This window comes from Fragaria vesca, linkage group LG7 (assembly GCF_000184155.1).
Source record: "Fragaria vesca subsp. vesca linkage group LG7, FraVesHawaii_1.0, whole genome shotgun sequence".
Classification (NCBI taxonomy): domain Eukaryota; kingdom Viridiplantae; phylum Streptophyta; class Magnoliopsida; order Rosales; family Rosaceae; genus Fragaria; species Fragaria vesca.
The window spans coordinates 3,671,439-3,679,527 of NC_020497.1; the positions used below are offsets into that span (position 1 = coordinate 3,671,439).

Consider the following 8,089-nt stretch of genomic DNA (forward strand, 5'->3'; position numbering starts at 1 on the left):
AGCCATGGGTTTAAGCATTGTCATTCGCAACTAAAAAGAAATGAAATTTATAGTCAAAACCAAACATTAGCGAAACTTTGATGTTTATACAGCCTATGCCTAATTAAAAATTCCTGATGTGATGTCATTACAAGCTTTATTTGTCAAACTCCCACAGTTAGCGATACTTTGATGTTTATACAGCCTATGCCTAATTAAAAATTCCTAATGTGATGTCATTACAAGCCTTATTTGTCAAATTCCCACAGTGCTCCCCCATCCTCTCTAACTTTCTAGTTGATCCACATCTCCACCAGCATTCCCATACCAATTCCACCAGCAATACAGACTCCTGAAAAGTTAATATTATAGGGCAGAGATGTACAAGGAAGAAAATAGAATTCTGGAAACTGCCTGATCTTTTTGGGAAGACGCTTCTTTATACCCAGTTATCACCAGGGTTCATCTGCATATAACTACCAACAGCTTTCCAATCCACCCCTTTGAAAGGGTCTATGGTTTCTTCAGTGCACATGACTCTAAGAAGTCCACTTTAGAGCTTGCGGAATTTGAAGCTACATGCTTAAAAATGAATTCTACCCGATGAAACAATGAACAAAGTTTAAATAGATAATTATTGAATATATTCATTTTTTAGTTCAGACAAGTCAATCAAAGATTATTTGTGGCTACCAAAGCCACTGATGGAGTTACTAAGAGAGAATACATGTGCCAGGAGACAGGTAACACGGTTTAAGCAAAAAGTATACACAGTGCTGTTTAATACTGGCAATTAGCAATCTATGCTTCGGAAACTTGAACAACCCCAACCAACTGACAGGGAGTTCACCATAAGAAGCAACCAACAAAGTTAACAATGTCTAACAACTAAAAATCTTATCTCCTTAAGTACTAAAGCATTACACTCTAGGTACAACTATCTCCTTGAGTGATTTAGTTCAAACTAAAAATATCTTTCGTATGACATGCTTTAGCACAAATGAAGCTGTGAACTGGAACGCGTGGGCATTAACAGTTCAGGGCTTCATAAATACAATCTTCCTTGCACACAAACAAACAAAAGAATGGCCACACACATCAAACAAACAGATATAGAAAAAAACCAAAAATAAAAACTCAAGGTGCAATGCCAAACATCCTGTATCGCTCATAAAACCAAATTGCTGGTGTCTAAAGTATAGTAAAACCATAGAGCACTGGTATATCAATACCCACTACCAAGTGACCAAAACGACAGGAACTAAGCAAAATGCAATATAAATTCAAGGTTCAGTGTTGAGTAATCAAACAATATTGCCTCCTTTAGTTAGCTCATACAACGGTTAATTCTCTCAACTATGACAACAAAGCAAAATCTGAACTTAGATTCCCTTTTCAATAAAACCAGCTACGAATCTAAATGTATTCATAGCTGACTACTAACTAACTAGCTACGTAACCAACATTCACTCAAACGTTTCTCATCCTTCGTACACTTCTAGGCCACACGCTTTCGCAACACCAAAACGTATTGTTAACTACCCAATCCACTTCTACAAACAACAACTACGCACAACCTACATCAATAAACAAAAGCACAAACAATAACTCTATCGAAATCATGGGGATGGATCAGCACAAAGATTTTCGATCAATGCAAGAAACTGTGACGGCAGGAGAGACAGTGCATCAATTAAGCTGCACCGCAAAAAATGTTGGGAGCAGTCTAGATTGACATTCAATATTAGAATGCAACCCACGCCTTTTCATACGACCCATTTCCACCGGAGGGCTCAAACCCACCGGGCGGTTTTTTTCGTTTGATTTAGAAGAGGTTGCGAAAGTCACAGTGCTAAAGCTTTAACAAGAACTAGGGCCCTCTTCAAGTTTCAAATGCCATACACACAGTTTCTTGCTCAAACCTTTTACTATTTCAACATCATATCCATCAAACCCATGAGACTTTAACAAGTATGGGGAAAGATTATGGATTTGGGAAGAAGGAATTGGAGTACCTGGTGAAGATGAGAGCTTCGAATCTGGGGCAGCAGAGAGTACCGGAGGTTGAGGAGAGTGGTGGGTTGGGATATATAGGGCGGCTCTATGATCGAAACGACTGCGTTTTAGTCTTGTTGACCTAGGTTGGTCTTGAAGCACAAACAAAAAAAATGTACGGCCCAAAACCCCTGAATTTGATAGCTGGATTAGTTCTTTTCTTTTTTTTTTTTGGTCAGTTCTTTTCTCTTTTTTTTGATCAAATAGCTGGATTAATTTTGGAGATTTTTATTATTATTACATTTTGCTATGACACGTCACATGTGTGAAATTGAGTTTGTGCATGAACAGGGGCGGAATCAGAATTTGTATATAAGGGCTCTGAGACAACACTAAAAATATAACGAAACAAAACCAAAAATTTTCCCAAATTTTTCTTTACACTGCGACTATAGCAAACAAAATTTAGGCAAGTCGGGTCCTTAACTCGAAGAAATCGCAAATTCTTCTTTACACTGCATGTACTTGATATCGCATGCACCTCCTACTCGAAGTCTATAACCACGATTCACGAGACTAATAAATGCGCGTCATACTTATTTCAGCTAAGTTAGGAATTACATATACTTTCTTTGTCTCATTGAACAACTCATCGTAAGAGGTTTGCGGAAAATACTACACTAGAGAACAACTAAAAAATAAAAATAGGTGGAGAATGCAAGCTTCTAATTTTCAACTACATGACATCTCAACTATGCAAGAGAGATTTTTCTAAAAAAATAATAATAATAAAAAAAACTATGCAAGAGAGACAAGTAAGATAACAATCTCTGCTAGGTTCGATTCAATGCAGAGGCTTGCTTGTCCAAATAAAAGTGTCCAATCTTTGCTAGGCAAAACATCACTCCTCTTCAAAAATATTCTGATAGGGGAAGCTCTCATTTCTCTCTCTCCCTTCCCCTACCCTTTTTTGTGGTAGCCTTTTCTCTACCCTCTTTGGTGGTAGCCCTCTTCTGCTCTGATGACCGTGGCAGGTCTTTTTCTGTTTTCCTTTCTTTTGCTCTCCCCTTCTCCTGTATTTCCCTTTGGTTTTCTTCCTTTTCCTCATCATCGATGACCATATCATCCTAATCTTTCGATCTCAGTTTTACCTCTCCCTATCTTTCTCTCCTTTATCAATTCTCAGATTCTTCACTCTTCAGGTGCACATCTTCTTCACCAATCAGTATTCTCAATGAAAGTTCACCGTTTCAGTTCTCTGTATTCGGTGTCGTATCGTATATCATACAAAAGCACGTTTGCGATTCCGAGCTGCCTTTCTCGTTTCCTCTTTATTTTTTCTCTTTCTTTTGGTTACCAATCTGTCTGGCAATTCTTTGTCAGGTGTTATATTGATGGTGCACAATGATGTTATGTATGGTTCTAAGTTTTGGAAATCTCAGTTTGAGTGGGTTATGGTTTGTTCATATCTCTTGGTTGCAAATTCATGATGTCTCTGTGTCATGAAATGGATCGGTTTGTGATGGTTTCGGCACAAGCTTTTTCCTTCTCCATGTCATTAATTGATCTGAAACTGCTGTGGTGTTCTCACGTTAGGTTGATTTCGGCGTTCTCCAGGATTTCGGCAAATTGGGTGCTGTCTCTGTGGCACCTAGAGGTTTGACGAGTGGCAGTGGCTGTATTGACACGTGTTCTCTTTTCCTGTCTTGGATGGTTTGCCTCCTAGTTGGATAATGATAATTTGTTTACTGTGGAGTTCATCTTGTTTGGTTTGGTCTTTATCTTGTTTGATTTTTGTTTCACCCAGTTCATGGGTTTTGTAATTATGCTTGTATAGCTTTTATTATTCAATAAAACTTAGACTTCCACTGTAAAAAAAAAAAAAAATTTAAAAAACCTTTGGTAGGCAACAACCGACTACCTTTATTCAATGACTCACCATTTTTTTTTTAGAAGAATGACTCACCAGTATTGTGATCATGTTTATGTAACTATATTTTATTTCCGTTCTGACATCTTTCATATAAATTCGACGCATGAAGTCTTATTTAATTGTGAATACACCTTTTTCCTTTTCAGTTTTGAAAGTTTTGACATGATTGATAGAGCTGCAAAAAGAAACAATAGTGTTTTGTTATTTGAATGAATGTGGCTGAATAAAATGGTTTTTCGTAGCTATCAAATGGTTGTTTGGAGCTGTTGTGGCTAGGAGTATACATAGAGAAGAGTTTTTGGTGATCTTAGTATGATGTGACTTGAGTTTCCATTGGCTAATAGTGTAGTCTTAGTTGTTTTGGAGGAAAGCAGAGGGCGGTCTATGGGTGGTGGGAGGACATGGGTGGTATGTAGGCGGAGGAATTGGGCGGGGTGGAGGGCCTTGCAGTTTGTAGGTTTCGAGCCATACTAGCTCTGATACCAATTGTTGAGATGATGTTTCTAGAAAGGAAAATCTACTCTAAAAAAAGATAATACTAAAGTCTGAATTCATTCCATAACCATCTCAAGTGAGATTACAGACTTTTATGCTTCATCTCCTACAAACAGGAAAGAACTTCCTACATAACTTCCTACTACTTAGGTTGTAAGGCCACTTAATCCAACGTACTAATATTGGGCTTGGCCCTTACAAATGAAGTTTACATATATAAAAGAAATATGACTAATTTTAATTTACGTCCACCAATTTTAGGTAGATCATCATGTTAGTCCATTTTCTTTTAATTTCATCAAAACACCTCTTGACTTTTAATTTTCATCAGCCGTGACCAAATATCCGTTTTTCATCAAATTCCCCGTCATGTGATGACGTGGCATTAAGAAGAAAACCAAATTTGAAGTGGGCCCACAGAAAAGAGCAAAATAAACAAATTACATTTAATCCTACAAAAATTACTAAGGGGGGTGTGTTCAATCTAGATTTTAAATGATTCTGATTGATTTATTATAATCCGTGGATTTTAATTGATTATGAGAATCCACAGATTAATTCCACATGGATTCAAACTGATTTTGATGTATTGTTTTAAAAAGATTTGTTTGGATTTCATAAAAACATGAATAAACCTTATAACAATAATAAAATAAAGAACATATTAGAATACTTTTTTTTTTATCAAAAGGTCATATGATTCAATAATGAGCAAGCAGTACAAAAACGACGCACCCCAAATGGGTCGTCAGAAAACATCGTTTCGCAGAATCTCCAATCCTACACTACCCAAAGCATAAGCTAAGACATTCTTAGTACACTTACCGTTTAGCTCTTAAGCACCTTTATTATACAAGTAAACTAGGTTTCGTAGAAAGAAATCAAGAATCTACGAACACTACCAGTCTACCTGGACCAAAACCAAATTAAACAGATTCTATAAGAGGGACGTCAGACGCATCCTCCTCACTCTTCTTAGCTTGCGCCTCAATCTTCAGCACTTGTATCTTTGGCTCTTGAGTTGGTGCCTCCTTGAGCATCCCCACCTCAAAAACCATACCACCAGAAACCTCTTGCATCCCTACAATTGGGTTGCCTCAGGTCTCCCCTTCCAGATTCTTTTCGGTGACCAAAGGATTCACTGAACCGACAGAAACAAGTCCTTTAGCAGTAGTCTTCTCGAAGGAGGAAACTTGCTTGTGACTCTTCCATTTCTTGACCACAGGAGCGGTCTCTGTTCTAGGTTTGTTCTTGCTGCTATAAGGGCGACCTAACTTCTTCTTCTTCTTCTTTGGGGATACAACCAAATGACCTGATGATGAACCAAAGCCACATATCCTGTCTCAGCAATATTCAGAGATGGTTCAAGGAAATTAAGAAAACATTTACTTGTACGCTCCAACAAGTCCACAGCCTTCCGCTTACTCCCAATAGTGCACGACTTTTCCTGCCGCTCCACCACCATAGGGGTCGATGAACATACCACAGGCTCCATACCTCCACCACTACCTTTCGCCGGTGATACCACCGAATTAGAGCTACCACCTGTGTTTACCGAGAGCAAAGAAGTTGTCATAGACTTCACTGCATGGGCAGACCTCGGGCCACCCTCAGAAACCCTAGGAACAAAAACCGGGTTTGAGAACAAAGAGAGATTGCCTAACTCCTCCGTCAGAGGGGCCTTGATAGCTGCTCTCTCAAGCTCCACCATTCGGTCACAGCCTATAGCATCATGCATGAATAGACCACACCTCTTACAAAAACCTTTCACCTTCTCAAAAGTGAAATCCAATTCCACCACAACCTCATCAGCCTCAAATTCAACCTCTTGCCAAACCCTAATACAACGACGAACATCAAACTCCAACCGAATGCGCTGGATCTCCTCCTTCCGCTTCAAAACTTATGGATCAAACCGAATGACACGACCAAGACCTATACCCACCATTCTCAGAGCCGTAGGGTTTCTAAGAAGGTGTGGCAGTCCCTGAACATCCACCCACGTCTCAAGCAAATTGAGAGGGACAGCAACAGGGTCTCCTCTCCCATCATACTCACCAAGGACAAGCATTGTATTCCTATAGTGCCACGGACCACCATGGAGGACTTGATTACGAACTGAAACTCGATCAAATTGGAACACATAGCGATCCCCAGCATCGGAGATGGACAACCCCTTCTTCACTCTCCAAATCGTGGAGATGGTACCTTTGAAGCCTGGAAACCTGTCCTTAGGGCCCAACAATCGACCTATCAGGTAGGAATGATCATCTTTGGTCGCCGCCCCCCTTTCAATTCCGATCTTGAGTCGGGAAGAGTTCGAGAGCAACAGATTGGATGACGTGGCTCGAAAAGCCGTTGACAAAGATGCAATAGCGGAAGCCATGGATCTGGGTTTTCGAAGGTTGAGGACGAAACCCTAGCAGAGCTTTTGAGAGCGGCTAGGTCGAAAGTTTTTGGTATGTCAATGATATTTTGATGTTAACATATTAGAATACTTATTATGACTTGAAGAAAAAAGTTTCATAAATTTATGTATGTCAACCAGATTAGCAAATATGTAAAGACAACCAAAGAAACACATTATGAAAATTGCAAAGACAACAAAGTACATTAGATTCTTAAAAAAATAAATAAATAAATAAAATTAGAAAGCTGCGTATTCATCTATTCCAACCTCATTATCGTCATAATCTTCTTCTTCATCATCCACATCATCCATATGTTCCTCAATATTCTCATTCTCATTGTTGTCCTCTTGACTTCCATTATCACCATTTCGCGGTCTATCTCACCACATAGCTTCAGCAATATAAAGCCTTCAAGCATTAGCCTCTGCTCTTTGTCGTAGTTGACTTTGAGAAAAAAGTTCAAGATTCTCATCTTCCACATCTAGATAGGATGAAGATGATGAATCATTTTCTGGTTCAACAGGAAATTCATCGGAACAACATTCTTTGCGAAGAAAGTTGTGTAGTCCAGCACAAGCTAACACCAATTCTGCTTGTGTTTTATATGGGAATGGAGATGCCGTTTTGAAAATTGTGAACCGTGACTTAAAGATACCAAATATCCTCTCAATCACATTCCTCAATGATGCATAACGAAGATTGAACAACTCACTTGCATTTCAGGGATGGCGACCTTGACCACCAAGATCCTTAAGATGATATCTAACACCTCGTAATGGAGCTAAGAATTGACGTTGATTAGCAAATCCACAATCCACAAGAAAATATTTGCCTAAAAATATAAAATATAATAATTAACATGTCAAACTATGAAAAATACTCAACCTCACCAAACAAACAAACTGATAAAAGGGAAATTACTAACTTTTACTATATTAGAACAAGGACAACATAAGTTAAAGCAAAACGTAAAGAACGACTTAGGAAAGCCAAGACACAATGGACAACTTTAATAATAGCTCATGAACCAGAAAAGAATAATAAGAGGAGAAGTTGACTCAATAACCAAATTTGTGATGATAATACTCTATTATACATACATAGAAATATTTTTATTAGTATGTATATATAATCTTTGTTTTGTTTCTTAATTATAAACACGTCAATAATACTACAAATGCAAACAAGTCAAAACAAGCATATAGTCTTCTAAATGTAATTTCATTTCCAGGATCAATATGTACCATAATACTAGCATATACAGTTCACACACAAA

At 38.2% G+C, this 8,089-nt stretch overlaps 1 protein-coding gene and 1 non-coding gene across 2 annotated transcripts in view; one reads left to right on the plus strand and one right to left on the minus strand.

Moving 5' to 3' along the window:
* Positions 1-2,038, minus strand: part of LOC101314789 (cytochrome c oxidase assembly protein COX11, mitochondrial-like) — a 3,747-nt gene extending 1,709 nt beyond the window's left edge. Inside the window, exon 1 of the mRNA XM_004306626.1 lies at positions 1,995-2,038. The gene's annotated coding sequence lies outside the window, so the exon portion shown is untranslated. The remainder of the gene's footprint in view (positions 1-1,994) is intronic.
* Positions 2,039-2,997: 959 nt separating this feature from the next.
* Positions 2,998-3,846, plus strand: LOC101315084. Its single transcript, XR_185159.1, has 2 exons — positions 2,998-3,176; positions 3,358-3,846. It is a non-coding gene; the product is annotated as an uncharacterized LOC101315084 (transcript).
* The last annotated feature ends 4,243 nt before the right edge of the window (positions 3,847-8,089 follow it).